The sequence below is a fragment of the Enhydra lutris genome, unplaced genomic scaffold, assembly GCF_002288905.1.
Source record: "Enhydra lutris kenyoni isolate GAN:26980312 unplaced genomic scaffold, ASM228890v2 scaffoldscaffold67, whole genome shotgun sequence".
NCBI lineage: Eukaryota > Metazoa > Chordata > Mammalia > Carnivora > Mustelidae > Enhydra > Enhydra lutris.
The window spans coordinates 2,130,082-2,138,083 of record NW_019154151.1 but is presented as its reverse complement, the minus strand read 5'-3'; positions in this window follow the sequence as shown (position 1 = coordinate 2,138,083).

The window sequence follows — 8,002 nt, the reverse complement described above, 5'->3', positions numbered from 1 at the left end:
TAGCATAATTGTATTTCATTTCTCCACAACGTGTTTATTTTTTAAAATTTTTAACTTTAATTCAATTTGATTTACCTACAGTGTAATATTAGATTCAGGTGTACAATTTAGTAATTCAGCACTTATACATAACACCAATGCTCATCACAAGTATACTCCTTAATCCCTATCACCCATTTAACCCATCCACTCACCCACCTCCCCTCTGGTAACCATAAGTTTGTTCTCTATAATTATCTGTTCCTTGGTTTGCCCCTCTCCTTTCCCCCCCTGATCATTTGGTTTGGTTCTTAAATTTCACATATGAGTGAATTTATATGGTATTTGTTTTTCTCTGCCTGACTTATTTCACTTAGCAGACTATTCTCTAGTTCCATCCACACCATTGTAAATGGCAATATTTCATTCTTTTTTATGGCTGAGTAATAACCCAGTGTGTGTGTGTGTGTGTGTGTGTGTGTGTGTGTGTGTGTGTGTGCTTTTTCTTCTTTATCCATTCGTCAGTCGATGGATACTTGGGCCATTTCTGTAATTTGACTATTGCTGCTAATGCTAATGTATAATTTGGGTGCAGGTATCCCTTTGATGTAATGTTTTTGTATCCTTTGATTAAGTGAATACTTAGTAGTGCAATTGCTGGATCATAGGGCATTTCCATTTTTACCCTTTGGAGGAACTTCCATACTGTATTCCAGAATGGCTGCCCCAGTATTCATTCTCACCCAGAGTGTAAAAGGGTTCCCCTCTCTCTACATCCTCACCAACACCTGTTTTTTCCTGTGTTATTGATTTTAGCCATTCTCACAGGTGAGAAGTGATATCTCATTGTAGTTTTTTGACATGTATTTCCCAGATGATGAGTGATGTTGAGCATCCTTTCATGTTTCTGTTAGCCATCTGGATGTCTTCTTTGGAAAAAATGTCTATTCAAGTCTTCTGCCCATTTTTAATTGGATAATTTGTTTTGGGGGATGTTGAGTTTGATAAGTTATTTACAGATTTTGGATACTAACACTTTATCAGATATGGCATGTACAAATATCTTCTCCCATTCTGTAGGCTGTCATTTAGTTTTGTTGACTCTCACTGGGCATAAGCTTTGTGTCTTGTTGAAGTCCCCATAATTCATTTTTTGCTTTTGTTTCCCTTGCCTCTAAGACATATCTAATAAGAAGTTGCTAATGCTGAGATCAAAGAGGTTGCTCCCTGTGTTCGCTCTAGGATTTTGATAGTTTCCTGTCTCACATTTAGGTCACTCATCCATTTTGACTTAATTTCTGAGTATGATGTAAGAGAGTGGTCCTGTTTCATTCTCTTGAATGTTGCTGTCCAATTTTCCCAACACCATTCATTGAAAATACTGTCTTTTTTCCATTGCATATTCTTCCTACTTCGTGGAAGATTAATTGACCATATAGTTCTGAGTTCATTTCTGGGTTTTCTACGCTGTCCCATTGATCCATGTGCTTGTTTTTGTGCCTATACCATACTGTCTTGATGCTACAACTTTGTAATATAGCTTGAAGTCTAGAACCATGATGCTTCTCTCTCTCTCTCTCTCTTTTTTTTTCTTTTTTAAGGTTGCTTTGGTTATTCTGGGTCTTTTGTAGTTCCATACAAATTTTAGGGATGTTGATCTAGCACTGTGAATAATGCTGCTAGTATTTTGATAGAGATTGCATTAAATGTGTAGATTGCTTTGGATAGTATAGATATTTTTAACAGTATTTGTCATTTCAATGAAAGACCATGGATTGTCCATTGCTTTATGTCATCCTCAATTTCTTTCATAGGCCTTCTATAGTTTTCAGAGTATATTTTACCTCTTTGGTTAGGTTTATTCCCAGTACCTTACCGTTTTGCATGCAATTGTAAATAGGATCAATTCCATGATTTCTCGTTCTGCTGCATTGTTATTGTTGTGTACTGATGCAACTGATTTTTATACATTGATTTTATATCCTGTTACTTAGGAGAATTCTTATATCAGTTCTAGCAATTTTTTGTTGGAGTCTTTTGGGTTTTCTACATAGAGTATTATGTGAAAGTATGAGTATCAGTGAAGAGTAAAAATTTGACTTCTTTGCCAATTTGGATGCCTTTTATTTCTTTTTGTTGTCTGATTGCTGAGGCTAACATTTCTAGCACTATGTTAAATAATGATGATGATAGTGGACATCCATGTCTTGTTTCTTACCCTAGAGGAAAAGCTCTCAGTTTTCCCCAATTGATGATGATATTAGCTGTTGGTTTTTCATATATAGCCTTTCTTATGTTGAGGTATGTTCTCTCTGTGCCTACTTTCTTAATGGTTTTTATCAAGCATGTATCCTATATTTTGTCAAATGCTTTTTCTGCCTTTACTGAGAGGATCATATGGTTCTCACTCTTTCTGTTATTAATGTGGTGTATCATTGATCAATTTGTCAATATGGAACCATCTTTGCAGTCCAGGAATAAATTCCACTTGTTCATAGCAAATAATACTGTTGGATTATTATCCTGTTGAGAATTTTTGCATCTATGTTCATCAGGGATATTGGCCTGTAATTGTCCTTTTTAGTGGGGTCTTCTGGTTTGTAATCAAAGTAATGCTTGCCTCATAGAATGAGTTTGGAAGTTCTGTTTCCAAGTCTGGTTTTGGGGAAATGTGAGGAGAATAGTTACTCTCTTCTTTAGATATCTGATGGATGGGACACTTGGGTGGCTCAGTTGGTTAAAGTCTACTTCCAGCTCATGTCATGATTCCAGGGTCCAGTAATCAAGTCCTACATCAGGCTTCTTGCTCAGCAGGGAGCCTGCTTCTCTCTCTGCCTGCTACTCCCCCTGCTTGTGATCTCTCTCTGGCAAATAAATAAATAAATAAATAAATAAAATATTTTAAATTCATCAATTAATTAATTTCTGATGGAATTTCTGTGGGAAGCCATCTAGTCCTGGACTTTTGTTTGTTGGATTATTTTTTATTACTGCTTCAATTTCTTTGCTGCTTATTTGTTTGTTCAAATGTTCTACTTCCTGTTTCACTTTTCTTGGTTTGTATGTTTATACAAATTTATCCGTTTCTTCCAGATTTCCCATTGTTGGCATGTAGTTTTTCATAATATTCTCTTACAAGTTTTTTTTTTTTTTGCATTCCCATATGGTTGGTTGTGACCTCCTTTCTCATTCTTAATTTTATTTATTTAGGTCCTCTCTTTTTTCTTTTTGATAAACCTGCCTAAATGTTTAACAGTTTTATTAATTTATTCATAGAATCGGCTCTTAGTTTTCTTTTGCTGTTCTGTTCTACTGTGTTTTTTGTTTGTTTGTTTCCAGATCATTTATTTCTGCTCTAATCTTTATTACTTCCCTTCTTCTTCTGGCCTTAGGCTCCATTTATTTTTCTTTTCCTACCTGATTAAGGTGTATGGTTAGATTGTTTGAGACTTTACTTGCTTCCTGAGGTAGGCTTTTATTGCTATTTACTTCCCTCTTATGACCAGTTTTGCTGCATCCCAAAGGTTTTGTACTTTCATGCTTTAATTTTAATTTGTTTCCATATATTTTATTTTGTTTTGAATTTCCTGTTTAATCCATCAATTCCTTACGAAGATGTTCTTTATCCTCCATGTATTTGTGCTCTTCCCAAATATTTTCTTATAGTTGACTTCAAGTTTCATAGTGTTATGGTCTGAAACTATGCATGGTATGATATTAATCTCTTTATACTTGTTGATGGATGATTTGTGACCCAATGTGTGATCTGTTCTGGAGAATGTTCCATGTACACTTGAAAAGAAAGTGTATTCTGTTGCTGTAGGATGAAGAGTTCTGAATAGATCTGTGAATTCCATCTGGTCCAGTGTGTCATTCAAAACCATTGTAGACTTAAGGGACTCAGTGACTCCATAAATCATAGTAAGACTCAGATGATTGGACTCTCAGAAAAAAAGAAGAGAGGACAAAAAAGGTAGAAGGTTTATTTGAAGAAATTATAGCTGAAAACTTCCCTAATCTGGGGAAGGTAACAGACATTCTAATCCAGAAGTAGCAGAGAACTCCTACCAAATTCAACAAAAACTGGCCACTACCATGATAAAATGTAGTAAGCTTTGCAACTTACAGAGACAAGGAAAGAATCATGAAAGCAGAAAGGGAGAAGAAACTCCTAAACTACAAGGAAAGCCAAATTAAGTTAGCAGAAGATCTCGCCAAGGAAACCTGGAAGGACAGAAGGGAGTGCCATGTTATATTCAAGTGCTGAAGGGGAAACATATGTAGCCAAGAATACTCTTTCCAACAAGAATGTCATCCAGAATAGAAGGAGAAATAAATAGTTTCCCAGACAAACAAAAGCTAGAGGAGTTCATGATCACTAAATCAGCCCTGCAAGAAATATTGAAGTGAACCATTTTGTGGGAAAGACCAGAAACAACAAAGATTAGAAAGTAAGAGAGAAAAATCTCCAGAAACAGTGACTGTACAGGTAATATGATGACACTAATTCTTATCTGTCAATAATTACCCAGAATGTAAATGGACTAAATGCTCCAAATGAAAGATATACAGTATTAGAGTGAATAATAATAATTAAAAAAAAGACAAGTCCCATCTATATGCTGCTACAAGAGATTCATTTTAGACCTACAGAGGGAGGGTCTCACCATGCTATGGCTCACGCTGGTTTGTCCCAGAAAATCAGTTGCACAACTGTGCAAGGGCTTGGAGTTTATGGCAAAGTGTAGCAAAAAGCCAGAAAGATGTTATTTTTTTAGAGCAGTTTTAGGTTTATAACAAAGGTGAGAGGAAGATACAGATATTTCCCAAAAATCCCCTGCTCTCATACATACACAGCATATCCCATTATTAACATCATTCACCAGAATGGTACATTCTTTTATCAAAGATGAACTTATATTGACACATCATAATCCTCTACAGTCACTAATTTACCTTAGATCATTAGATTAGAGATCTAATGATCTCTAATGTGTCATGTATTCTATGGCCTTAGAAAAATATATAATGAGATACAGTGATCATTGCACCATAGAGAATATTTTAAAAACCACTCTGCTTTGATTATTTTTTCTCCCCCATCCACTTTTGATAACCCCTGATCTTTTTATTGGCCTTATAATTTTGCTTTTTTCCAAAAGTTTATATAATTGGAATTACACAATACGTTGTCTTTTCAGATTGACTTGTTTCAGTTATATGTATTTAAGGTTCTTCCCTGTCTTTTCATGGTTTGGTAACTCTTCTTTTCTTTTCTTTTCTTTTCTTTTTTTTCTTTCTTTCCCTTTCTTATCTTTCTTTCTTTCTTTTTCTTTTTCTTATTTTTTCTTTTTTTTTTTTTTTTTAGTGCTGAACAATATTTCATTGTCTAAAAGTACCATAGTTAATTTTTCTCTTCACTTCTTAAAAGGCATGTTGGTTGTTTCCCATTTTTGGCAATTATTAATAAAGCTTCTGTAACTATCTATGTGCAGGTTCTTGTGTGGACATAAATTTTCAACTCTTCTGGGTAAATTCCAAGGAACGTGATTGCTGGATTTTATGGTAAGAGTATGTTTAGTTTTATAAGAAACTTCCAGCCACTGCAAAGTGGCTAAACCCTTATACATTCCCATCAGCAGTGAAAGAGAGTTCCTATTGCCCCACAACCTTGTCAATTTTTGGAGCTTTCAGTGTTCTAGATTTTGGTTATTCTAATAGGTGAATAGTATCATCTTATTGTTGTTTTAATATGCATTTACCTGAAGACACAATGTGGCACCTTTTTCATATGCTTATTTGCCATCCATATATTTTATTTGATGAGGTGTCTGTTAAGGTCTCCAACTAATTTTTTAATCAGGTTGTTTATTTTCTTATTGCTGAGTTTAGGAGATATTTGTATATTTGGAATAGCAGTCCTTTATCAGATGTGTGCATTGGGAGTTTTTTGGCAAATATTTTCTCCCACTTGGTGGCTCATCTTCTAATTCCCTTCATATTGTATTTTGCACTGCAAAATTTTTAATTTTAATTAAGTATGGCTTATCCATTATTCCTGAGAATCAAGAGTGCAAAGGGCCGGAGAAGGTTGATATTTCAGCTCAAGCAATAAGGTAGGAATGACTGAGTCTGACTACTTCCTTCTTTTGTCTTAAAATATTCCAGTTCACAAAAGATTGGATTACATCCCTGCATTAGGGAGGGTGCATTGCTTCGCTGAGTCCACCATTTCAAAGGCTATCTTCATCTGGAAATACCTTTACAGACACACTGAGAAATAATATTTAGCCAAATATTTGGGTATCCTGTGATGCAATCAAATTGATATGTAAAAATAAACATCACAGCTATTAGGGTAAACTAACATTTTTTGTATCTAGTAATATTTACATTTGATTTTGAAATATCCATTGAACTAGTGAAGTTCTTAGTACTGAATAATCATGAAAGTTATACTTATATCTGATAGTATATATGCCATCATCAGATTTGAAAAAGAAACTATAGGATATTAGGGGATGTAGATCGGGGTATAAAGAATTATAGACAAAATATTACTATTTTGTGTGTATTCATTTGTTGCATATTTTGAAGACTTCTCAGCATAAATGCACATATCTTCAGATTGCACATATACATTTTTTCTGATAAGGTAATGTACTAGTTCCTATTGCTGTTGTAACAAATTATCACACTTAGTGGCTTGAAACAACACAGTTTATTTTCTTACAGTTCTAGAGGTCAAAAGGGCTTCACAAAAAGGCTAAAGTCGTGGTTGTCTTCCTGTCTAAAGGCTGAGCAAATCTATTTTCTCTTTTTGTTTCATTTGTTTGTTTTGTCTTGTTTTGTTTTTCAGCTTCTAGAGGTCACCTGCATTCTTTGGTTTATGGTCCCTTTCTCCATATTGAAAGCTTACAATGACTGGTAACATTATTTTCATGATACCATATATCTGGTTATAATTATTCTACCTCCTTTTTTTCATATAAGGATATTTGTGATTACTTTGGGACCATCTGGATCATCAGAGGTATTCTAATCTTAAGGTCAGTTTATTAGGAATCTTAATTCCATCTCCAACCTTAATTCCCCATTGCTATGAAATGTAACATATCCACAAGTTCTGGGAATTAGGATGTTGCATCTTCAGTGAGGGTGGAGAGGGGGTGGAGTATTAATCTTCTGTACTAAATCACCACAGACTTAGTGGCCTTTAAGAACAGATATTTACTCTCTTACTGTTCTGGAGACAAGAAATCTGGAATTGACATCATTGGGCTGAAATCAAGGTGTCAGCTGGTCTGCAGTCCTTCTGGGGGAAAATTATTTTCTTGCCTCTTCCAGCTTTTGGTAGCTGTTGGCATTCCTAGTCTTGCTTGCCTTGTTGCCTGTATCACTCTAATCTCCACCTCCATTGTGGAATTACTTTCTCATCTTGTATGTGTCAAATCTCCGTCTGCCTTTCTCACTTGTAATTGGATTTAGGGCCTACCTGGATAATCCCAGATAATCTTTCCATTTCAAGATCCCTAATTTAATCACGTCTGCAGATTCTTTTCCCTAAAAGTACCATTTACAAATTCTAGGAATTATGGCCAGATATCTTTAGGTGGCTTTTATTCATTCTGGTATACATAGTCTTTGAATTTGTTGTGTTTGTAGAATCTAGTAGAGAAATGAGAAAAATCTTCTTTAGACTACCCTGCTTCCTATAGTTTCAGGATCTTTGGAAAGATTTCACATCTAAGGGAATGAATATAAAATGACAATAACTTATATTGTCATGAAATTCTAACATAAATTACTTCCAAATATCAAAAATATTCTGGATAATTCAAGGCATTTGTTGACTTTTGAAATGTTCCTGTTGAAATTATCCAAATACTATGAACCTAACCCTCTCTGAATGTTATGAAAAATGAGAAGTTGGGATTATACTCTCATACTGCCATGATTTGTCCTATTATCACTTAATGGCTAGAGCAATGTTTTCATCTTACTCTGAAACTTTCCTGTTCAG